General features: G+C 33.4%; 1 protein-coding gene across 2 annotated transcripts in view; it reads right to left on the reverse strand.

Annotated features, from left to right (window-relative positions):
• Positions 1-25481, reverse strand: part of LOC122565940 (tyramine receptor 1-like) — a 99741-nt gene extending 74260 nt beyond the window's left edge. For both annotated transcript variants that reach the window (XM_043722521.1, XM_043722505.1), the window contains exon 1: positions 24824-25481. The gene's annotated coding sequence lies outside the window, so the exon portion shown is untranslated. The remainder of the gene's footprint in view (positions 1-24823) is intronic.
• Positions 25482-27346: the final 1865 nt, after the last annotated feature.

Here is a 27346-nt window from a genome sequence, read left to right on the forward strand (position 1 = left end):
CATTGAAAATAACGACGAAGTATTAAGATTTTATTGGCCGAATAGATGACAGTGTATCGTACTTAAATTATAATTATTATTCCATTACAACAATGAAATTCAGTGAAGTAGTCAATATAAAACAATTCAGATAATTCTGATAATTTTGTTTATTTTCTGAAACAGTTGCGTTTCAACAGAAATTGTTTCGCTTTATAATATTTGAATATGATAATTTTCAAGCAAATATTTTATCTATTATTTTATCTGTTCCATGGAAAACAGATTGATTTTATTAAACGAAAATTATTAAAAAACATATTATTCTAAATATATATACCATTCTGTAGTCATAATGTTTAAAATGATACTTTCCATTAAGTTAAATTCGGATATTATTTGGGAATCATTTGCTCGATAATTGAACAGAAAAATATTAATTTGTTATTAGAGACACGTATATTTCTCAAAATAGAGACAATAAAACGGCGTTATTATCAAGATCACTGCCGAAGCAATTCAATTTTTATTAAAAAAAATCCATAGTTAACGTTTTGAATAGACAGCTCGATAATTAAATCTAGTATAGCATTACTTTCTGATAACGCGGATTATTTACTGACCTTTTGTTGTCGCTGATAGTACGACAGATTTACTAGATTTCAAAAGCAATTCAATATTCATGTTAATGTATCGTGTCAAAACACAGCTTGATAGATTAACGATTATATATTTATAAAATAAATGGACAGATATGAAATATAGATTGACCAAAATATTGAATCTTTTTTAATCTTATACAATAGCTTCTATAATTTTCTTGTTATTTATTAATATTAAAATAAAAAAAAAAATACAATTCTCTACAGCTATCTTTATAACAAAAACAGTTTAAACACTATATGTAAATTTATTGGCAACTGATACTCTCTAGAGTAACAGGGCTTACGTATCTCGATTAATAGCAGCAAGTAGTATAGGTAAGTAACTATGCGGACGTGAATACCAGTTTCGAGTTTAAGTAGCGCGGACTATAATATCGACGAAAGTATTTTTCATTTCTATGTAATACTTGCGACAGAAGTAAGTTATATGGTTCGAATGAAATTATATCTCGTTTATATAAATATACAATAATTGTTTAGTTTCAACCATTTTAAGGTACACTATATCTTCGACAGACACGATTATTCAAATAGATCATTTACAGTCACGTACATATGAATGCAAATTTTGTAACGTGAAAAGAAGTCAGGCGACTATTTTAAAAATGTACTAAAAGATTCCCATGGATATGAAATATAGTTGAAACATGCTGTGCGAACCGCGATAACGTTATGGAAGTTGCATCTATATACACATAAACGACTGATCTCTGCCAACCAATAGAAATAAATAAATATATATATACATGCATATTGCACGATTTCGGTGCAAATATTCAACGACGTTATCTAAATAGACTGATATAGGTTTCGTATCATTCCTCGTTTCCTGAACGAAATTTTTTATTTCAAAAGTAAATACCCGATATCTTCCACACGATTGTATTTCAATGCAATACACCTTTGACATCAGATTGATCGAAATTTGTTTTTAATTTTCTCCTATTTATAATTATTCCTCTGATTTTCAGTTTGCCCTATACGATATTTACCCAATAATAAACACGGAGAATCATTAATATCTGATTTTGATTTAAATGAAGTTTTATTTAATATTAACATATCTCTAAATATCTTCAAAATAAAACATCAGAATATTTTTATACTGTATTTCATAAAATTTCAAAATTTTTAAATAATAGCTTAGCACTTACGCAATGATAATAAAATCAATTAATACTTAGATTAATATTAGAATAATATTAAAATAATATTAGGATATTGAACGTCGGAAAATACTGAAAAAAGGCTTTAGAAATCGCTATCTCACGTACGAACAGTGTATCAAAACGATATTTTTCAAAACTTTAACATCATCTACGCTGTCTCGAGATTAGTTCAATCGTGTTCCAAGATTTATTGCAAACCTAAGATCGTAAACATCGTGACTACAGCTGGAGGATCCGGGTTGAGTGTAATTTACGATTGAAGTAGTGGAACAAAATGACATAAAGCTTCAAAGTCGTTTTAGGAATGATGATCTTACATTACGGTAATGAGCGTGTCTCGTAGACTGCTACACTTTTAAAAATAGGCAATGTGGAAATAAAATGAAAAGAATAAAATAAAATAAATGGGATAAAATAAAAATAAAAATAGTTTTACATTATATATTTGTTTAAAAAAAAGATAACATGTCTTAGCAGTTTGAGAACTTGGTATATGAGTAAATACGAATAGACAAGACAAATAGATATGGATAGAAGACAAATTTTCGTGCTATTGGTATGAAATATTTGTCGAGTGTTTTAGGATATTAAATGTTATTGGAAAAGTAATATAGTACTCTAGAAGCACGTGACGGCAAGGGTAAACAGATGGAATTTTAAGAAACTAGAATATTGGGAAGCTGGAAAAGCACACTGTTGAAAAATAGTAGTAGAAGGAAATAATTGGAGTGACAAAATGAGCATATCGAAGGAACAAAGAAAGACAAAAACTGGAAATCGGGAAACTGAAAAATTGGAATATCGATGAACTAAAAGCCTATAGGATAATAAAAAGAGCAGCAAATCAGAAAACTAAGAACTCAAGAATCGGGACAGCAAGGTTCAATTAGTTCCTACCGCTTCATATATTTTAAACGAATTTGAATATTCTCTTCTCGCTTATAATTTACAATGATTCTTTGATTCGATATATAAAATTACTCTGGATTTATATATTGTGTCATAACGTTATTAACCAAGCAATAAGCTACTAATTTTGTGAACTTTAATTTTTGGAGCAGAAATTGACTGATATAAAATTAATATAAAAAATGAAAAGATCTTTAATCGATATAAGTGTCAATTAGGCATTTGATTGAAACGGAATAACATTCTCGAAATCAAACGCAAGAGAAGCAGAATAATCCCTTCGTTTCGTAAAGAAATTGCGTTGTCAAGAAAATTGCAGGACAAACGTACTGAAAACACAGAAAAACCGTGTTCGTAGTTTCTTTCCAAACGACCAAAAAGGTAGAGTGGGATTCGCGCGTCAATCAAACAGACTTGTAGCACTATCGTGTCTCGCAATCGTATGGAATTGCGAACCTTTCGATCTATTCCGGAAATTCAAAGGGTGCGTTAAAATTTCCGACATTTCGAAATCTCATTGCACATGCTATTTGCTTTTTTCAAAAACGATCTGCGAGTACATATATATGCGTTTGGAGCATCTAAAAGTAATCGGTCAAATATGCTTTAAAAAGATGGAACACTAAAATAATTTTTTTAAATAAAACCAAACGATATGGAAATGTAAAAATATCCAATAAAGTATACAACAAAGGACTAAAAGTAGAAAACATATAACAAAAGATATGTATAAACGTATGCTTTGATTGGAAAAATATAATTCGTAACAAAATACAAAACAACGTATTAATTGTAATTTAATTTCGTGTAGATTATAATTTCGTAGTTTTTGTTGAAATATTTCGTGCATAAATTCGAGAAAACTTGTCTCTTGAAACACAATTACCAATGTAGAAATATTTCGCCAAGGCACCGAACTTAAGAGTATGACTTTGCCTTGCACTTCTTTTATAAAACTTTTCCTAGTCTCATAATTTATATGTTTTGTAATAGCTGAAAATTTCCTCGGTAAAACGCATATAATTTGCTAATTAGTTCTCATATTCGTTACTTGGTTTAATGTTAACGTTATGCATCGAACTAATTTCTCCGCAATTTCTGTAATATTTTTGCAGTTTATACGACTACTTAAATCTCTCCCTACTTCTTAAGCGTTTTGAATAAAAGATGAATGTCAAGTGACTCGTGTTACAGTAATTATATCTAACTTGTTCTAAAGTTATAAAATATGCGCAGTGCAAAGGATATAACTAAAATTGCCTACAGCGAGCATACGAAAGCACGTAAGTTTGAATTCAAAAGCATCTCCACATTTGGTACTATCTACGTTCGAAAGAAGTTAGTTCTACTTAATATCAAGAGCTGTTACTTACAAGCTTTTATACTTTTTTTTATTAATTACTACTTTTCCACTACTTTCTATGTTATTGTTATAGTATCACTATATGATGTAATTATTAAAAAAAATTAATAAAATTGGACAAGTGAAATTGAATATTTTATCGTTGTTCAAAATCAGATGAAAAACAGGAAAGTTATTGTTTGTAGTAATCACAAATAACATTGCAATGTTATCGTAGAACGATATTATCGAAACGAAAATTCACGTGCAGTGAAATTTCATTCATGATACCCTTTAAAATAGAATCGTTTCTGTTAACACCAATAAAAATACCAATATATTATACAGTGTAATAACACTCCGCCTTTTTTCATAATTTGCAACAGTGCCATACATTGAAGTATAAAATAAAAATGTCCAAGGAGTGCAAGCAATCGTATTGAAAGCGTTGCATAACTTCTAACGAAAACGCTAGCGAATCATTGGGAAAAACATTAAGAAGTACTCAGACATACCGCTAGGAATATTTCTGCCGTTTCATCATCATCCTATCGATTCACGAAAGGATCAACTTTCGAATTCTCCTTGACCGAAACTGCAGAACCAACAAATATCGTAAAAATTTTGTGCCAAAATTTGTTACTTCTCCAGTAAACACCTCTACGTCTTGTACGTTGCCGCATGGCTTGCTAGCCTCGTTCGACTTCTTCCCCGTTTGCAAATAAAGAAAAGTTTGATCGGCATCCTTGAAACATTTCACCTACAGTTCGAATCCGATATTAATATCATCATATTTGACCAGCTGCTCTCTTTTTTTTAGTTTCTTCAACTTTGTAAATATTTCTTTGGTGTTTATCTTCACTTTGGTAAAGCTCGGTAACTGTCTCGTCGAGAGAGAAGGAAATAAATTATACGTAGTAAATGTAAAATGGTAATATTGTATCGTACGTTACAAGTTACTAAACTGCTATACTATATCATATTATCGGTTGCATTATTAATAATAAATAATACAGTAGTAATAGTAGATAGCAGTTTGGATTGTATGTAACTTAATTTTAAAAAATGGCTGATCGTAAACAAATTTTATCGCATATGCTAGATATACTTACTTTTATCTACGCTTAATGCGTGCGAGAACGAACGTAGTAGGAATAAATGGAGCGCTTTAAAACGCGCTCTGTCGTGACATTTCACGAGACAAAGCTGAATCAAATTTGAGCTGTCCTGGTCAAAATCGTTTCCCGGTTGATATTTCCACACGTCTGTTCCTTTGTACCGACATGATGCAATTTTGTGCAACATAGACCACAAACTTTTCTTGACAGAGTCAGTACAATTTGACCACGTAATACTGCCTAGTACTCCTTCTATCGAAACTCGGGTACTAATTTCGAATTAATTGAACAAAATTGAAAACCTATCTATCTTTTTCCACAATTGTTCTTTCTCCGAACAAATTGGAATTTTTCTCTCAAATAACGTCGATGCAACACAGCTAAACTAAACTAAAATACTAGCATATGTATACAAATATGATACTGACATCTTATCAAAGATATAGTCAATACGGGAATATAGAGGACGTCTCGTTTATGTTAGTTTCGCGTCTATGAAATATTGTGCCGTGGCAGCGTTAGCTGAAAATAACCGAACATTGTGATTTATGACTTTTTCGCTCAAGATCATCTTTTTGCGTTTTCTGGAGCTTCAATAGCTTTCTAAGTGGCACTACCTATATACATTCTTTTATATGTCAATCGATGGGTTTTTTATAGAGAATAAAAATCGATGCGTTTTCTCTTTTATAGAGAAAAAATTGACCCATAAAATATATAGTCTCACCAAAAAACAATATAGACAGCTATACGGCACTGGAACATGTGAAAAAATTTCAATCCAGATTTAATAAATATTCAAGCACATAACTATTACTTTGCATGTATATGAAGAGAAAGAATGTAATATTTCTCTAAAGAATTGGAAAACCGGAATACAATTGCAATACGATTATGTTTTAATTGAATAGTAAACCAGCTTAATGTTGGAGAATTACAAGAGAGTGTAGCGGAAGTAATTTCTTCTAGCTATCTTTCCTATTTTTACCGAGACATGAATTTAACAGGATAGGTCTTACAAGATAATATCGTCACTTTCTCAGGCAAAATTATACTTGGATTGTAGCCAAATTAAACTTGGCGGGTCTCCATGAGCCCTAGAAATGATAACGGTCTATCTATGTCTATCTAGGAAAAAATATTCATGCTTAGTCGATAGTCCGTAACAGATTGATGGAAAAAAAGGATAGACTATACTCTTGAGTTCGTTCATGGATGATTCACAGATGATCTGAAGTATAGAGATATCACTACCATTATCACGATTAAATTTAGGTTCGTTATTAATATTTATATACTTTATACAATTTTCATAATGTTGTTTGGTTATATAAATAATATTCTTAAAATTACACGGCAAAGTTTTAGAATTCAAATTAATTCCAATCAATTATTTTGTTGCGTCGTAAAATATTGATATTTTACACGCGATTAACGTTTCTAGTGAATCATTCAGACAAACGCGATGAATTTATTGCTTAATCGTTCTTCCTGGTGAATTCACTTTCAATGATTTTTCAACGGTACTCAACTGTTAGTGTTAATGTTAGTGTCCAAGCAAATTGGTAAATGTCGTAGATTTTTCGCATACAAGCAGGTAACGTACCTTTAGCTCTCTCCCTAAAAAAGATTTCGAGGATAGGCAACTTGAAGCATCTCGATTTAAAATGTTTGAAGGTGATATACGAATTTTTTCATATTTTTTCGGAGACTCTCGTCTATTGAAGAACGTACCGAACGTAGACGATCTTCGATTATGGTTCGTGGTAACTGCAAAAAAGTTTACGGAGTAAGGATTAATTGCCTTAATAATAACACAGATATTTAATTAATACTTTTACGTTATTAGATTATATCGTCAACAACGAGAGTTTTCTCGATTATCGTTAAACGTCATAGAACTCTTTGCGCTGCTTAAGAAGAATAGACACAGCTGGGAACAAAATCAAGAAGTTAATTATGAAGTTAAACAGAATTTCGAGCGGTATATTTCCTCTCATAGGTATATTACAAAGACAATAATCGAAATATTATACAGGAAATAATCCTGCTTTTAACAGAACAAATGCGAATTCAGAATGTTGTTAGCACAGTAAGAGAATATTGTACATCATCTCTATTGCTTGTTGTTAGTACTACAAAGGCTTTACAATATATATTGTTTTGTACATAAATTGCTGCTACTCTATAAATACGTTACTAAGGTTCTATTACACGTGTTTTAATATCGTTCAATCTATTCGATATTATACAGTTTTTAGATAGCCTCAAATATACTCGTACGTTGCCTAATTCAATTTATTATTCGCATAAACTTCTGCAGTCTGGCAATTACTAAATTGGACCAGAAATTCGGTTGGAAATTCGAAGTAAGATTAATGGACCCATTCCGTTTCAATTGTAACTTTAATATTGCTAATTAGAGAATTTTGAAGATTTCCCTGGAAAGTGGTGCTAGAATTATATCGCAATTGGCTCGTAGTTAATCTAAAAGATGTGGAAAGATTATAATTTCGAGTACTTTCTTTCTATAACTTATAACTGTCCGATATGAAAGAAATGAAATTGGTGCGTCATATTTTTAGCCACCTAAAATCACGTAACTTCAACTATTATTTCAAGGGATAAAGTAAACTCTGTCATATAGAAATAGTCATCGATCAGTGAAGCATTTACTGCTCATAAATTTCCCCTAATTATCCCGTAACTAATCCCCAATTACTTTAAAACACATATGTGTTTGCTTTCGATCTTGTTTCATGATAACATATGGCAAAAGATCAGTAAATCGTTTGCATGGATCGCTTTCAAAAATTATTCTTAGAAAGCGTATTGTATAAGAAAAACAGATACATATTTCGTTTATAGTTGTTTTCAATTTGCTGCCATCTTCTCATTTTCCTAATAGGCTACATAAAAGCACAGTGTAATCTGCTATAATATACCGGAATACATTTTTAAAGTAAAGTAATAACACACTTATTTCGTCGAAAGCTAATCAAATCCCGCGAGAAAAGTTGCTGAATGCAATTTAAAGTTTAAGTGTAAGACGGGAAGGTAAAAGTGCAAACGCGTTGTCTAGTGCCTCGACTTCTTATGAAAGTTCTTAGGGTGTTCTGTAAATTATGAACTGCATACATCTGGATTCGACATCGCCGGCATTCTTTATGTTCTTTCATTCGCAAGCGCTTCGTAAGTTTCTGTACGGACAAAAGTCATTTTGATTTCACTCGCACGAAAGTTTTCTATCGAATTTCAAGATACACTGAATTCAAGAAGAATGTGATGTTTACCTCTTGCCTTCGCTACGAAACGTCAGAATACTATCGTTAGGAATGTAGGAAAACAGGAGAATGTAAAATTTTGTTGAAAAATTTCTACATTTCTCCAAATATTTAGATGAAATTCTCACAGTGAACAACAGCTTAACAACTTTAATATGTTCGCTGCATAACATCTCATAGATCCGAGTTTGTGTGCAGTTTCGCTATGTACATGCGATAACCGACATACCTGTGGACGTAAATTAAAAAATAAATTTTTTAACCGAAAAGATAAATTTGGAAAAACTGTTTTTATGATAATTCATTAAAAAATACATATGTTTTGAAAATCTTACGATACAATATTTATAGATTTTGTATGAAAGTTAATTTTTAGGATACAGTCAGGTAACAGCAGGTAGATAATAAAAATCTGACTAGCAGTGAATGGATTAAAAATCGTATACAGGGTGCAGCCGAATAACATGCGCAAATATGTACGATATGATTCCTTATGAAAAAATAAGAACAAAATATGGAATAAAATTTTTCCACTTAATAAGACTTAGTTTACGAGAAAATCGAGTTTGACAAAATTTTATTCTACGTTTTTTACATATCTTTACACGTAGAACAATCTATCGTCGATTGTTTAATATTTGTCGGTCCGGAATTAGCCATGTTCAAACATACTTAATAAATTTTCAAACTGAATTTTCTCGAAAACTAAACCTTAAATGAAACAATTTTATTCCATATTTTGTTTTTACTTTTTTATAAGGAATCACCTCATGCCTGCTTGTACATTTTATTCGGTCGCACCCTGTATATTTCGAAATAACTACTTATCAACAGAGATGTATCAATTTAAAGTTCGTAACGTCTACAAGATTGAGAAAAGCCTGGTTAAACGAAGTTAAGAAAAAGCTTAGGAAAAATCAAATTTTCTTAAAGAGAATGAAAGAAGATTATGCCTGCACGATTAATAGTTTCGAAGATAAAACTTGATTTATGTTATCAAGACGCGCCAGCGAATATTAGTAACTTTCATCGATCACTATCTCTAATCATTAATCATCTATTACTGATAAGCTTCAGATTACCAGTTTTATGTGATATTTTCTATTTGACTCTTTTAACCTGCACAGTTTTGTTCAATTGTGATGATCTCTATCTCTATATATAGTTGTCCTAAGGATGTAGGTGTTCCCCAAGAGCTTATTTTTCTTCAAAAATTGCCTGTTTTATGCAAAATCAAAAATCTATATTAATCTCAAAACTAACGGTGAAGCGGATATCTCACGTCGTGGATTGCCGAAAATTTGCATCGTGCAAGGCTTGAAAAATTCAAAACGTTAGGCATTTCGATAACCCAGCACCACTTAGTGCGGTCTGTATAATTCACGAGTTATTTGGTATACAATTTAGGTGGAATACCCTACATAAATAAAATAAGACATCTTATGCATCGAATTATACTTAATTTTACATGTAAAGGTGGTTCTACTTGTTAATCTATCTTGCTAACTCGAATCAATACTTATAAATATGTATGGAATGATTGCATTTCATTGGACTCCATTATTTCACAATTCTTTATCGGAAATTCATGAAATTTGACAAATTGATCTTCCCTGTTTCGATTTAATGGAATTATTTCAACGAAAGTAATTTGATTAAATTTTATTGTTATTATCTATGCCATCAACGAGACAAAAATGCTGTAAGACTAACAATACCAACAATATTAATGATACTCTTTCAGATGATACCGACCATGAAGAAACGTTAAATAACTATTAGATAGCACAGTATTTCTCTGCCGCCACGGACTTTCTTTCGAAAGATAAAAGCAACGTGTTCAACTCCGTGCAAAGCTCGACAATATGACGAATCATTGAAGATACATGAAAGGCATAGATCGTGAGAAATTTCGAGATGGTCACGTTCAACCGAGACCATTCGATAATCATTCATACGACGATCAGCTCTCGTCCCGCATAGTCCAAGACGTTTGACACTTGTCGGGAATGGAACAAAATCAAAGTAAGAAACCGCTGGGATCGCGCGCTCCGTCAAATAAAAGGACAGACTACGAAAACCGAGTCGTGGAGTAATATTTCACAGACTCGACAGCGGAGTTTCGCCATTGCCTGAAGGGTGCTCTAGCCGTTTAATTATTTCTTGCCAGACTATTTCGCGGAACAGTTCTCGCCGTGGCAACAGAAGTGCTATTTTCCTTAAGATTTTAAGTCTTTAACTCGATGGACCAAACGATTTCAATGATTTAAAGAGGTTTAAACGATTCAATGTCAGAGAAGAATCAGCCTTTTGTCATACGAGGTTTATATTAGCTTCGCATTCGCTCTACGTACGTCCCGTAACTGAATATTCACTGTTTTCACGTTATATATGGAAAAAGATATATTAATAGGTATATCATAGCTTTAACGAGCAATTTAACCCCTGGCGACAGTTTGTTTTGCAATACTCACGACGACAAAATTATTAGCCAAACTATAGTAATGATAAATACAGTAGTTGCAGAAAATATCGCCACATTTTGACATTTATATACTGATTAATTAGGTCCAATATTAAATTTCGTATTATTTTCGTATCACTGTCATAATTTCATGCTATGAAAATGAGATATAGAGCTTGATAGGAAAACGCATCAAACGAAGATAATGGTAAGCATTGATACCTTCTGTAACCATTGTAAATAAAAATGAAAACGAAATTCTTCGCAAGCCTTTCGTTTTCTATGATATAAATTTGATGTCCCCATAAGAAAGTAATTATTAATTCATCGTTAATTCGAACACTTTGATGTTATTTTGAAATAATATTATCACAAATCGGCCAGTGTCTGGATACTGGTAAACGTTAAAATACCACCTCGAACTAAATAATTCTTTCGTTAATTCACTGAATAATTCGTTTGATTTTTGCATTTTACATACATTCTACCGTGGAACTGATTTGAATAACATCAATTCGCCTATGTTAATTTTATACACTTATGAATTAATAATTTACCATTTATATTAATGTATTTTATATTATTTTTTATAGTATTTTATATTAATGTATGCTTGTATTAATATGATAATATAATACAATTTTATCATATTTATTTTATACATCAATATAACTCTGTTTCTCTTACAAATCAAGTTCTAATACCCACGTCGAAAGGAATTTTTGCCAAAGGCACGAGCCATTGTTCAGGATAATTAGTCCTTATCATATTTGGACCTTAATTCGCACTTTGACTGTGACTCGGTATAGTAAACTAAAAATTTAAACAGAGAGCAGATAAATAAATCATATTACTTCAATTCATTTGCACAAAAGAGAAAGTAGGAAACGATAACAATAATACGATGATAATAGTGTGAGAAAGTTGCTACATGCAAACATGTGCCAAGAATTGGTCCAGATCGTATTTTAACGTAGAATTATGATTCCTCCGTTTCCGCATGATTAAGGGAATTATTTTCGCGCGTTACTCCATTCCTTTGTATTCAAGATTTCTAGAAGCTACACGCTTCGTCTGTAACCCATATATTTTCAAAATTGGTCAATAAAATAAACCATACTTTGCGAAATAATACTATAGATATCAGAACGACTTATACAGTATGTTTAGAAGTGCAGATTCATTTAGATATCGTAGAATTTGGTGATTGTGAATAACGAAAGTAATATATTTTGTCGAATAAATATCTCTTCAATCTCGTTTTATTTTTCAACAGCAACGGTTTAAATATGTAAATTTTGAGTGCAAATTGCCACGCACCGACGACCGTGCACGCGCCGTTTCAGTTTCCAGATATAAATTCCACATTATGCGTTATAAAAATTGCGTTGTTTTATTTCAGCACACCTATATATTTGTGGCTTAACAGTAATTAATACTGTTAGTTATTATTATTAAACTGCGAATTTGTATACATTTATGGGAACTTTAGAGTTGCAAAAATGTATAAAACGTATCTTTATAAAATGCAAAAGTGTACGGTATATCTAAGATAACATATACAGCGACGATAAACATGTACACAAGAATTACAAAATACACAAAGTATCTAAAATATTCTTTAGAACATTTGGCGAACAAAACGAATTTCTTTTTAAACTTTATCCCTTTCTCTCAAACTCCATTTAGTTTGCAGTGCACTGTTTATAATTCCGGATGTCTACTTCTGAATACAGAATGAAGTATACTAAAAAGTGATGTTGCAATCAAGTTTAGAAATTAAACATGAATGGGATAAGCAGGAACGCGATTTTACTAGAAAGGATGAACTGTAATTTCTGAGAGAGTGAAAACAAATTGGAAGGAAGATGTTCTAGAATTCTAACATCTTGCAATTTGTTAAATGAAAGGATAACGCTAGAAACAGAGTCATCAAGTACTCGGTATAACGTGCATCGGCAAAATGTACTCATTCCTTTCGTTTATTAACGCATACACAAAAAAGAAACTGCGTCCGAAATTAAAGTGTACGTTGAGAAAACACGCGAAGTAAAGAAGAGATGAAAAAAAATAGCAAACAAAAGGGAAAAAATGATTCGTGCGACAAATGTACCGAATGAACTGTTTCAAAATAATAACAATCACTGCAACAACATAGTAGTCTGCTGATGGAATGAAATGCGTTACTGGAATATTTGTGGAAAAAAATAACAGTTTCATTTGAATAATATTTTCCTATCTTATTCTTTAGATTCTAGTCGAATCTTTTCTATAAAAAGCGAAAGATGTGATTTATCGTGTTCTTGTTCTGGAATCTTCGATATTAAACCGTTAAAACTTCGATAAATTGCTACCTCGTAATTTTAAACAACGAACGATAACGAAAAATATCTTGGTTCATGTAAATCGTATTAACAACGTTTATTCACATTTATGTGTAACATTGGAAAGCTGTCAATCACATTAAAAGTTAAAGGAGCTTCGGTAAAGTAAATTTTTAATTAGCTTCACTTTTATCGAAGAAAGATTGAATTTTAATTCCTTTTCAAATAGAGAAAATTTCACCGAGTTTTATTCAATTTCTTGATAATTGAATTTTAAATCCTTGAATAAATAACGTTCGCCAAAATCACGTGACAAATAGTAAATATTTGAGTATAATATTTCGCGCTTTTCCCTCCGGCGAATGTATTTTTCATATTATGTTAATTCTAGTTCTCACCGCGTTCATTCGCATTTTTACCAAATTTTCTGCCTGCGCCTTTACATTTAGCCGTTTCTAATAACTATTTTCAATTCAAATATTTTTCCATCTTATGACATTTCATATTAGACACTGCATTCTGTTTGCGCTTGGGCCGAAGAAAAACGCTGCTCCGATAGAATGATAAAGAAAATTCTAATTTTAACTAGCAGGTTCTGTCACGTCAGCGGAACCTCCGATTGATTTTCCTTACTCGATTTTTCGTATTCAAGACGATTGGAGGTAAAAGAAAATGCATAGACTTCGCAAGTATTTGATCGAAAAGCTGCAAGAAATAGAAGGAGACTACCCTGATAATTCAATTTATTTCACGTAATTCACGAATAACATTTCGATTTTATTTAACTTGAAATAGTACTATTGATATCGATATATCGATACATTCATATTGGCATTTTATAAAAATACAAACATTTACCATTCTTTTACAGTTTATTTTAGCAATTCGTTTACAATTCCTAACTAACGTCTCTACGTTAATAATGATAATTAATCGTTTCCGATTCACTAGAAAAATTCAACACGTGTCATCAAATTACGAAGCAGCACGTAAAACTTGTTAGTTAATCGATATTTCGTCTTAACAAGAACTGGAAGCCTTCTATTTTCCCAACAAGGTCAAGTATCTATACTATCCGATCTGCTGCATATTCATGACAATATATTAATTAAGTAGCGCAACGATTTCGTAAATTCTATACTAACCACGTTCTTAGACTGTGCCTGCCAAACGACAGGTTGTTCCAATTTAAATCCTTCAGTTCCTTAATGCAAGCAACAACGAGACGACAAATAGAAAGTAGAATAAACAGAACTTTATATTAAATCCGAACCACTGAATTCGTAATATTATTGTCACTTTTCGCTAATTTCCGCTTCGTTTCCCTTCGTCCTTAGATATAATCTCGAATAATCTAAAAGTATATTACCTAGAGGCGTATAGTTACCGCAAAGACGAGGGAAGCGAGACAAAAGGAGATAAATCGATTCATCCCTCAATTCCAAGCCGTACTACGGTTTCCTTTGTACGTAGCAACTTAAAGCAACTGCTAACACCTACCGGATTGACAGCCCGCGATTTATTTACTTACTTACCATAGACAACAATGCAACTTGCAAACTTATCCAACGCGACCCATCAACTTTGCTTTATGATGTTCGCTTTCATTCGAATATCATAAACTCGGCTGCGTATTTTCGCTTTTTCCGTTTGCTCACTTTTCACTCGATCGTATTTTTCTGACGTTAAAAGGCATCTTGAGTTTAAACGAAACACCAGGAGATTTTTATCAATAAAATATGATTTCTCGTTTCAATAGCTGAATATCTGCTTAAAATACTACGAATTCTCTTTTTTTTTTTTTTTTTTATTACAAGTTAAGCCGAGAGTACCACATCGACGTGCTATCAAGTTCGATTTTTTAACTTCAAGTAAAAGTATCTTATACTATATTTTCAACCTATTTTCACATATAAAATAACTTGCCGTCGATTGTCCACTTTCGTCCAATTGGAAATTAGACAAGCTCACGCCGTGCGTGACAAGTTTTCAAACGGTATTTTCAATTGGAAAAATGTTATTTTACACTTTCGACTTATTTTTCCACGTACAGCCACCCGCTTGTTGATTATACTATGATTATTGTATATATACTGGAGGCTCTACTCTTTATTTATACCTCGTACTGGGTAAGTGGATCGTTATTCGCATGTATCTAGTTAAATTATTTCTTTGAAGTATCTGTTTCTTGTCTTCTATATTACAATGACATACATAATGACGATAATGGTTATTAGACGTATACGGCAAGTACACTTAGTATTATTGTACTGGGATACATAATGGATTTCTCGAAGTGAAAGCCTATTATACAAGCATAGTGTTTGATATGATTAACGTACAAAAATTAACGAATTGAATTACAATTTTATCGAAAAGTTTTAATAATCGCTGTATGGTCTTGTTCTTTTTGTAATCGTATATAGAATTCTGAAAAAAATATAATGTATCCTGTTCTAGTATATTTATTATACGTGGTATCAAAATCCATTATTAAAACAAAAGTGTTTGAGCAACGAAATTTTGAACGACGGGATCAGAAGCAAAAGGTCTGAAATATTAAAAAATGCAAAAAGTGTTTACTATTGAATTTCATGATAAATTGAAGAAGATTTATTAAAACGCATCTTACTCGTTTCATTTTCTTGCATCAGTCTGATGTGAGTATCGTTTAAACAGAATATTCTTGCTTTTTGATGAATCTAACAGTTAACCTATCTACGTCGTATGTCTACTTCCTTCGGTAGTGAAATATTGCGCCTTTACTAGTTTCAAACTCCCTAATTATTTTGCATTTAGTTTCCAAATAGTTGACGTAGTTTAATTTCGTCGTGGTGATACGCGTGTAAATAGTTCCACTGATAAATTTGCACGTAAGGAAAAGATTAACAGAACATTTTAATAATTCAGTGTTCGATTAGCCAGTTGGAATGTTAACATAGCGAAAGTTGGAACGAGTGTGGCATTTAATTAACCGTCGATTACGACTTTCGCTATCCCGATCATGAATTGGAAACTTTAATGGGAACACTATCAAAACGTTACAGACGAATATTGAACGTCGTCTTTAAAAAATAATCGCAATTGCCGTCAAATTAATTTAATAAAATTAATAAATGGAATAGTTATAATAATATTGTGAGTATATATGCGAAGGTTTAGGACGAACTTTTAAAACTGATGGTGGCTTGAAACAAAATGACGGAGGAAATATTAATATAAATGTACGAAGGAAATTCAATATTAAGCTTATCTTCAGTTCATTTAGTGGAATCATTTACCGACGGTATTGTAAGAGCGTGATAAAAGCAGTACAAGATTTGATGTCCGCTAAGCGTTTATAAAAAATACGAGTTAAGCTAAGTATAACTTGATGGCAAGATTAGTAGGTTGAACCCTTTAATCTTTTAGAAAGCAGGTATTCGTGAGAAACCATTGAAAATGTTATTTATTTGCGGAATTTTAATAAAGTGTAGATACAAGTAATTATATTGATAAAATAACAAAGTAAAAAAGTTTGGCAATTTAATGAATTTGTGCAAACGATTAGGAAATTTAAGTCGATTTCCCTGATTTATTGCCGGGAAAGAAAGTTGCAATTTCTTAATCGCCAGCGGAACAGGTATTCAAGAAAAAGCTTTCGCAACAAGCTTTGAACCGAACTTCCAGAAATAAAGGTGGTTCCGGGTGAGTAACGACAATGGGATTAAATTGCGAGGAAACAAAGCAAAACGGGGAACACAGAGAAGAAAGTAGAATCAGAACGAGCTGTTGGTGCATTCATGGGGTGCTGAAAACGCGTCGGTTCAGCCTTTGCTCGTTTTTGGCGGCTAATAAATTTTCGCTAATTCCTCAAATATTTTCCATTGTTACGGAGAAATATCATATCCGCCTGCGTATGATCTTATTTTCTCTAATTTATCGATGACGATTTTCTAGAGTATTTGCTATGTCTTATTAATAAAATAACACTCGGACATTAATAAATTTTATTAATAAATAATATTTATCTAAGTTTTGCATTGCGGATAAATAAGAACGTAGGCTGATCCGAAGAGTAAAGGTGAAGGAATAAAATGAAACTTTTAGTCGCATGATCTATCGACATAAACGCTTGAATAAATTTTGTTTAATCACGTTTACACTTTATCGGAAAACAAATGGAATTAATTGGAAATCAGGACGTTAAACATCGACGTTCTGTTGCTGTGTGCTCCCTGCTCGGGTGATTTTAATTAGTTATTAATCTGTAAATGAAACTACGCGCGAGCATTATTAAAACTTCACTCAGAATCGCATTCAATTTTAATTTACAGATGCAGATTGAATTTCAACAAATGTCTCCCGACGACACAAATTACCATTTACTTCCCAGTTACGTGAAATTAAGGAATTAAGTTAGCAAGTATAGAAACATTGAAAATCGGTTTTCCAAAAGGCACGAACGATAAGTTGGTTAGGATTAGTCACATGTGAAAAGTATTTGTCGCGAGTTGAATTCACGGTAACGTGATTAAACAGAATTCAAATACGCGAATTTCTGACTGTGTTTTAATAAAATGAATGGACATCACGTCGCAAACGTTTTTTTCGTAAAAATTTAAAGAAAGAAGTACTCTTGTACCATTTTATCACGAAAATAAATTCTCGTCTCGAGTTATCGCGGGAGAGTAATTAATATGATACGAGTTTACTTTAGCGAAAATATAATGAGCTAATTCAAAATATTAAAGTTACGATATAAACGTAAAAATGTTTAAAGGTGTAACGATAATCATACTTAGTTCGAGAACTCGTTAAAAAATTTCATTTTAAAAATGCAAGTATCGCGAGACCGGCAGTTTCAATATACTTCCCTTAGGACTACACATCCGCATTCTAGCGTTGGATACATTGTTCGTATTTTTTCTGGTATTCCCTTTTTAATAGCTGTTTTAATACTCACGTTAATGTAGAATACCAGAACATTAATTGAAAAGAGGAAGAAGAAAATGATAAAAACTAAAAAAGTAAAACAGCGCTTGTTGCATCAATTCTTTTATTCTTGGCAATAAAATTAGCAATTAAAAAATTTATAATAATAATCTTTGTAAAAATGAAAAAGATCAGCTGAATTCAAGGGTTGTAATTGATATTGAACTTAAAAATATTAGTATTACTATAATTGTTAATCGCGAATAGATGTGTTACTCATATGTTTCTACGAAATAAACGAAAACATTTTGTCAGACTAATGTTAAAATATTATATCACAGAAAAATATTACTATTTATTGTTTATTATCTGTTACTTATTATTTATTACATTTCCGGTTATTACGTTTTCTAATAGTTTGGGATTCAAGATTATAACAATTACACATTGTGTACACATTTATAATCGATTCTTTGTTTCTTTATTACTGAAGCATGCAACTGATTATGTCATACGCAAAATCGACGCACGATGTTACTCAGATAATAATCAAACAATGATACCACATTGTTACAGTGAATTGCTCTTTATGGTTCTGCTTAATCAACGTTGCAGCTTTATGAATCGCTCAATTAAACATCTTCGCATTATTTTCCGAATGTACAATCCCTGATGATGTACAATAGTTAGCTCCTATAAGACCATTCATTTAGATTTATTGTTCTCTAAAGTTACTGAAATTAAATCAACTTTCGATATAGCGATGTGTAATAAGAAACTTCAATAAAATTATTTAAAAGTGTAATAAAAGAGGATGACACGAAGAAGATGATTTACACTTATAATACATAACATTATTAATAAAATCACTCTTGCATTCACGAAAGAAAATATTAAGTACTGTTAAGAGTCATTTTGTAAAAAAATATTAAAAAAAATATAATGGAGAAATTTATGGAAGAAATATGAATCGTTATAACCGTGTTCAAACTGTTATATATCCTATAACTGAGACTGTTATATTTTTAATAAAATACTTGTATTGAGACAATATATGTTAATTTACAATAAGAAACTGTAATTAGAATTTTAATATCATCAACAATATTTATTAACTTACGGTGAATCTAATCCACCCCTCGTATCAATATTGAAATAATTAACATTAAAATTAATACCAAAATAGTAGACCAACTAGTAGTCATTATAGGTTCCAAGTAAAACCGTAATTAATGAAATTCTATAATTGAAGTTAAGCAATCCCTTATTTGTTCGACTAAGAAACAGCATTAAAGTACCTACAACGATGGAAGAAAAAAGAGAAGAACGAAAGTTGAAGAGAAAAGGAACTGTTCAAGTCGAATAGTTATTAGTTATACAGTTTTTTCCGTGGTTCATGCAACAACTTCCACATTACGTCATCGACAAGTTACACAGATTTCGCAAACTTTCAAGAAAATAGAAAAAGTTATTTGTTCGCGTTGCGTCTCTACCATAAGTGTTTCGACGAATGTAATTATTACATTAAAGTTCAGTTAACGTTGCTCGCCGAAGGTTCCCATACTGTTCCTGGTGTACAACGATAATTATTTTCGTCCGCGGAACGCGCAACTTCCGCGCACTTCGATAGAAAGAAAACGTAAAAGACAGAGAAGAAAAAAGAATAATAACCCGCGATCCTTTACCCTTTTGTCTCTACGGATGAAATATGTCACGACGTAATATCGTTTAGACGACACTGTTGAGTGCTATAAATAGATTACAGATGTTTCTGCAGTTTCATATTTTTATCGACATAAGTGAATATGGAACTTGAATAGGGATTTGTTGCATCAACTTATTATAGGCAAACCGTGGATTTCATGTAAATTCAAATTTTAATGGATACCATTAGACAAATGAAGGCTAAATAAAAAACGTTTCGATGGAAAAGTAAGATGACAATATTTTTATAGCCACTGTAGAACTTTAAGATATTTGGGATCACTTCTTGACGGATCAACCACTTCCCAAATGACAAATCTTGTGGGTCATCTATAATCGTACAGCACATTTTACTGGATTGCCCTAGATTTTCATCCAAAAGAAATGAATGCGACATTAAAGCCGACACGAAGTCTAACCCGAATGATTCTGAAAGTACTCATAACGCGGTAGACTTTTTTAAAACGGACGAACCTACTTGATTCCATGTAACTGAGTATCGCTTAATCTTGTAAACACTAATGACTCTATTGTTAATGGACCGCTTTAAAATAAACTCATAAATGAATAAATATCCCTGGAAGGTGAAACACACCGAGGCTCGAAAGTCAGATTCTTCTTTTAAACAGAAATTTCTTGGCTGTCTCTATGCGTGCACGCTAACAAACAGTTCAGAAATGGACAGAACGTCAATTTCACGTTACAATGTATGGCATTTTGGACGCCGAAATTATCGGTATTACATATTTTACATTATTTCCATTCGAAAACGATGAAGACGGTGCTGAATTATTTTTTTTTTTAAGATTCCTACATCCATTTTACATGTAGCTTTTCAACTTTTGCTTTTGAAAAGTCATTTTTGCAGCGGGGATTACTACAACGAGATTGCGTGTTGAAACTTCCAATTCTACAGGCGAATATCTCCATTTCGATAAAGCTAGACTCCCTAAAAATCGAATCACGTATAGGTAACATACTGAGTAACATATCGTTAAAATTTCGAAGAAATTGTAAAAAAGTCGATCTACGCTACAAATACCTTAAGTATACGGTTTAGTACAGATATTTCCCATAATATTAATTTATTACCTATTGATCCTACAAACTTGTAGTAACTAGCTTAATTAGCAAACGCTGCTTCTAACCACCAATTTGCATCTGTTTGTACACTTTAACACAATTCATATATTTTTCCAATAAATGATGATCAACCTATTCGAATATATATCGTGACTTAATAAAAAGACCCACGAGCAGTATTACAGATTTGTAGAATAGACTCATAAGTACGAAATTACGAGATACATTCATCCGAAGATGTCAAGTTTTGCGAACCTCTCTCGTAGTCGCTAACAGTAACTATGTATTTATGGGGGATTTAACGAGGCAATTCGGAAGCGTGGTTTCCTGGCGGAACGCCAGTGGCACTTGCCTGAAATCACGCTTATAGAAGAAATCCCCGTTGTTATCAAGATGTAGTAATATCATTTGAACAGTGGACACATTTCCTTGGTAAGATTGCGTCCCAAGCACGGGAAATCCTCTGCTCTCACACCACGTTTGGCTTCGCTGGCGGATTTTTCGGGGAAAGGAAACGCGCGGTCGTTGTCATTACTAACGATACACGGGTAATGGGTGATTTCCGCAATATCGTAATTTTTCCCACCCATGACCGCAATCGCAAGCACAGCGATTTTAGTTATGTTCGGATCGCCAATTTCGCTCTCGAATTTCAGTGAATTTTCATTGGCTTCCATTTCCTTCGATGAGTGTATAAATTGGCATTCCAACGATTTTTTCGATGATCGCTGTAAAGTATCAGAGGGTTTCGCGTTTGAACGCAAGCCGAGGTAATATTTATAAATTAGGGAATATGGCCGATAGCAAAATTCTTGGACCGGAATGACGAAGAATAATTAATAATAGGAGATATTGTTTTCTGTCTTGGTACGAGTACAGTGTACAGCGAGTCACCAGAAGTACTCGTATCATTGCAATTATCGAATTCAAGCGATTAATATTCTCCAACGATGTACACTCCGCAATCTTGATCAATTATCGAAGAATTTAAAAATGAAACTTTTCTTTTATTTGTAAAACAGATTTTTTACTGTCGTAATATATTTCCCTGGTGATAGGTTACTTAATATATCAGGCAACAAGTGAATTCGGTTGTAGCATGTGTCACTGATCTGGAAATTTCCTTCATGTTGCAGGGGCAAAACCCCATGATAAAGGCAGTGATTTATTATATAAGTATCAAGATGCCAGGTCCCAAGAGTGTAGAATAGCTTGTTTGAGTGGAAGATTTAGCTTGCCGTTATATATTGTCTTAAAAGCTGTCCAAGTTCGAGACCTTCGGCTTATAGAAGGTTTTTAATTGATAGTAAATAATCTTCATGAAACAAATATTACATTATAATTTATAAATTTCGTTCGTATTTTCATTTCAGCTTGACAATTTTAGTTATTCCCAGATTTTGCATTTTTCTTCAGATATATTTTATATCCTCGAAAGTACCAACATCTTAATATTCTCTGTCTTTCGAAACGAATAACCGAAACAAAATTCCTCTTCCATTTTAATCTTCATTCTGCCGGTTTTATATTTCTATCACTTAGAAATACGAAACTCGTCGTCTACGTTTCATTCGGCTACGACTCTCGAATTCGTTATAGCTCGATTTCATTTTTCTTTCAACTGACAAAATCAAAGATCTTTCAAGTTTTAAGAAGATCTTCGATACTGTACTAAGTGAATTCACTGTAATATAGCGAGGCACGAAGTCGCCAATGTCAATAGCAATTCCAACGTTTTACACAAACGTGAGAAATTTTCTAATGGTAGAAAAATATGATTCGATCGAAATCGATCCAGACGTAAAAGTGTCGCGCAAGTAAATATTTAATTTGTAATGAGTTCATACAGCTTTGCGACATCAGGAATTGTATTCGCTCGGAAAGTTTCAAATCAGTAAATTACTGAATTCGACAAATTACTGAAAACGGAACTCCTATATGCCAAATTCCATCACTTTATTGATTTTATCGGCATATTGGAAATATTTCGGGGAGACCTCGCGAACTTGTGCACGTATGTATCGAATACACGCTGTGTATGCAACGTAATGACAATGATAATTACGAGCGTAATGCGTCAAATTCGTACTACAAATTATATTAAAATTGAACAAGTATTTAAATTTATACTAGAACTGAAAAATGCAACATGCGGCATACAATGCATTATACTTTAAACGGCAAACCATCGCTAACTACGTATCAAATTTTATCCGATACATTAGCAATTTGTGATAAAATATAATTTCTTAAAAAATAATCTGGAGGAAAGGGAATTCAAAATCTCAAGATTTTAGAGCAGCCGTCAAAGAGAATAATAAATACAGAATCATTGTAAAATATTGATCATTGTAGATAAATATGACAAGTATATATTTGCTGGATGATAAGTAATAATGTTTTGTAAATTCTAAGAGTCAGTACCTTCTTATATCTATATTTGATAGACATGATTCGCTTATCCACATCAAACAATCTAGTTGAATCACATCCATGAATGAAACATGTACGTATGCATGTAAAGTCAGACAATATGGAACATGTTAGGAATATTTGAAAATATATTGACAATATATGTACATATGTATGCCATGCTTCACACATGTGAATGCTGTAATCAACTGGAGGGTAGGCACTTTTTACGCAAAGGGAGAATAAAATTTTGCGCTTCATATGCTATGATCTTGAATTGATATTAATCTTTTATCGTAATGCGATGCTCTTCTTTAGATTTCCTTTTAATTCGTGTACTTTCAGCTCGAAAGTGTTTAAGTTATACTAACTTACAAAATTCCATTTCACGCTAAAAATGAATTTAGATTCCATGTTGACCTGTCATTCTTTATTTCTCTCAATGAAATACGGCGTGTGATTTTTTTTTAATATGTTCAAGGGTTAAAATTTTTGCACGTAAATTGTCACGGTTATCGGTTTCCTTGGCGTGGCTGAAAATAAATTCGGAAAGAAATTAAAGATATGGGGGTAGTAACACTCGCTGCGCCTACGCAACATTCATCATTTAAATCGAACGATCGGAGCCATTAAAAAATGCTTACACAGCCCTCGTGTCGCAATGGAAAAAAAATATTTAGAGTCAGAGGGGTAGAAAAAGTTTCGCCTGTTACAGAACTATGCATTGTCTCGTTCACGATGACTCTTATTCGCACATCGTCAAAAGCATTCCTCAGAGAGACGAAAGATTCTGTAACTTAACTCATTGCATTGGATTTTATCTGTTGTATCCATTTGCCAAAGTATCATAAACCCAAAATCCATCGATAACGCGTCTCATCGAAATCAAGCGCAATTACGAAGAAATAGACGTCGATCCCTGGATAAATGCAAGTGCAACAGAGAGAAGTTCGATTCGGCATAGAAGTATCGTTGCCTTCTAAGTGAAACCGGCAAGTTTTTGAATTTCATCAATTAATTAAATGACTTGGTTATGCCAGCTGTCGTAGCCCGTAGGCGACGCGGAACGAACATCTGTACAATACCGAGATGTAACGAACACTCGAAACGTATCGCACCTTCGAGTGTAGAGATTAAAAGGTATCGATCGCGGATTTACTACACTGGGTTCTCGCTTTGCCTACCGATTCTGTGTATTGCGCACTTCTGACAACAATACCGGCATAATACATCACCAGCCAGACCTTTTTCCCTCCAAAGTGGCAGCGACCGTGAAACAAAAATACCTCACGCTACGAGAACAGAACCAGCTTGTACGATTGCAACGTTCTTGAAAATTCATTCTCCTGAACCAGAGCACGTCCATCCGCGGCGCGCACGGAAAAAGAAAGGGCCCGGTCTTTCTTTGATCTTATTCACGAATTTCTACCTCCAATTCCCGACCACATGTACCTACCTAATTTACGCTCTTCTGTTCCACCGCGTTACCAGTCTCTCTCCAAGTCTCTGATTCTTTATACGTACACCCGAACATATTAGGTAGATAGGTCGAAACGAGAAACAGTCAGTCAACTAATCTTCGAGAAATCTTCCGTCACCCGCGAACAATTTCCAATCGGCAACTTCGGTCGACGATTACGTTCGAATGCTCTACCGCGTTTATAGTTAACTATCGGATTTGTTAGGACGTTAAAAATTTGAAACAACGAATTTTCAATAGAACCGTAGGTGCAACATCATTGAAACGTACGATTGGCATTTTTCACCGATCGTTTTGCCCACGAGCCTCGGATTTGACTTTCCTTTTTTCGTCAACTTTAATTCTACATTTGTCGATCGGTTCGTATTATCGTAACTTATCTACGTAGGTTCCAATGTGTTGATTTTATTTGCCAATCGTTTGTCACAGTCTGATACTTCTTCGTTCAAATTCACACACTCCACGAACCATCAAAATTTCCATGCATATCACCGTTGATATCAATCTCGTTAGGTTTGTCTCGTATGTTTCAAGACTGAACCGCGAGATACATCAACAAGTTCGAGATCGTCAAGGAGAGAACGGAGTGCCCATCCAGCCGAAGGGATGCACGACACGCTGCAGCCGTGTTTTCGGCACGGCGATCGCGCGCGTACTGAAAATCCCAGTAACCATCCCCATCGACCCTCTCCCTCGCGAACCGCCCCCGTTCTAATACAGACACGCGGCGTGAACGTGTGCACACGATCGCACGGCTGTGTACGTTACGCGCGTAGAATGTGCATCCGGTGCATATTTGCGCTCGAACGACTCCAAGTTCCCCGAAATTGTCAGCTTATCGGTCCGCAACTCGCCCTTCTCGAGGGTGATAATGGTCCAGATACACGTTTATTAGCCCATTCGAGAAGATATGGAGTCGTAGCAAGATCGAATCGGGGTGAAGAGAAAAGATCGGAAAGTGGTGCAAGAGACGACAGCCATTTCGATGGCTTGCGGTGAATGTGGCGGGACATGGCGTAACGCATGCACGTTTCCGTGAATTAAATACCGTCGATGTTGCGGAAAGTAATTGTTATTGAGATGTTCCAGTAGAGATAGATTGAACAGTACTATCGTTTCGGTCCAGCTGCCGCCATGCGAACACGGCTAATCCTTGCTTTCTCTTTGCTTCTCATCCTCAACGTGTGCCATCAATGCCGTTGTTTGGATACGCGGCAGTCCTTTATTCTTCCTCTATTCCTTTCGGTTCGTTTTCAATTTGAAAGGTCTCTCAGCAACATAGCCTTTTCTAGGAACATACCTTGCACAGATGGTGCAGCAGGGTACAGACAGGCAAGTTTTTTCGTAATTTTATAAATACCCATAGGCCCATGGCTTTGCAGCTCTTTTGTAAAGTTCTTTTTTTTATTATTATTTAATTTGTACTTTACAATTAGTCCAGCTGGACATTTGTTAAATTTTTCTAACTTAATTGTTAAATAACATGTGGATGGTTACCCCCAGCGGAATACCATCTTCGAGTTTGACTATTTTATTTCTTTAGTGAGGTCAGTGGAGTGTTTTCTTTTTAGTCTTCTTTCTATGAGAGTTTTGCTCGCTTCAGCTGGTTTGGTCGCGTTGCCGTCCTTTCCTTGTATTTTTCTGCGTACCTGCCGATTTCCTCTTTGATCGTTGGTATTTTTAAGTCTTTGCATATATCCTCGTTTCTGACATACCATGGGACGTTGACTATTGATCTCAGTATCTTCGATCGTAGCGACTCTAGTTTATCTATGTGGCTCACTGTTGCTGTACCCCATAGCGGTATTCCGTACGTCCAAATTAGTTTTATTATCGTTTTGTAGATTTTTAGTTTATTTTCTATGCTGAGTTTAGAGTTTCGGCTAGTTAGCCAGTACATCTGTCTATAATTGATTTAGTATGTTGCTTCCATGTAAGTTGTGTGTCTAAGTGGAGTCCTAGGTATTTAACGTGCCTTCTTTGTGTTATGTGCGTGCCATTTAATTGGATATTTGGTGGTTTCTATTTTCTTAGTGTAAATGTAATATGGTTGCATTTAGTGTAGTTTGCTTTTGTAAAGTAACGCCGCCAGCGTGGGCATCTGGATTAGCATACACATTGTACTCGTGTACTCATATAGAAGTACTTACGTTTTACACGTAATCAACTTCACGTAACTTTATGGGCGGCATATTTACATTTGCACAATTTGCGCAATTTTCAATGATTTGTGTTCCATTGTGTTTTCTATTACGTCATGTTATATTATTTGTTTATTTTATTTGCATTCAAAAATTTCGTTGTACTATTATAGAAAAGTCAGAAGATGTTTAAGCGTGTTTTTTGATCGTACATAGTGAAATTCAGTATTGGAGAAAGCATCCATTCCGTGACAAATCAATGGGTATCGATCTTCTTTCGGCGGTTGCTAACAATCTGATAGTTTCGAAGTATGACACTCAGAGGATACGTTGCTTTGAGTGTAGTTTCAATATACAA

The sequence above is a fragment of the Bombus pyrosoma genome, linkage group LG1, assembly GCF_014825855.1.
Source record: "Bombus pyrosoma isolate SC7728 linkage group LG1, ASM1482585v1, whole genome shotgun sequence".
Classification (NCBI taxonomy): domain Eukaryota; kingdom Metazoa; phylum Arthropoda; class Insecta; order Hymenoptera; family Apidae; genus Bombus; species Bombus pyrosoma.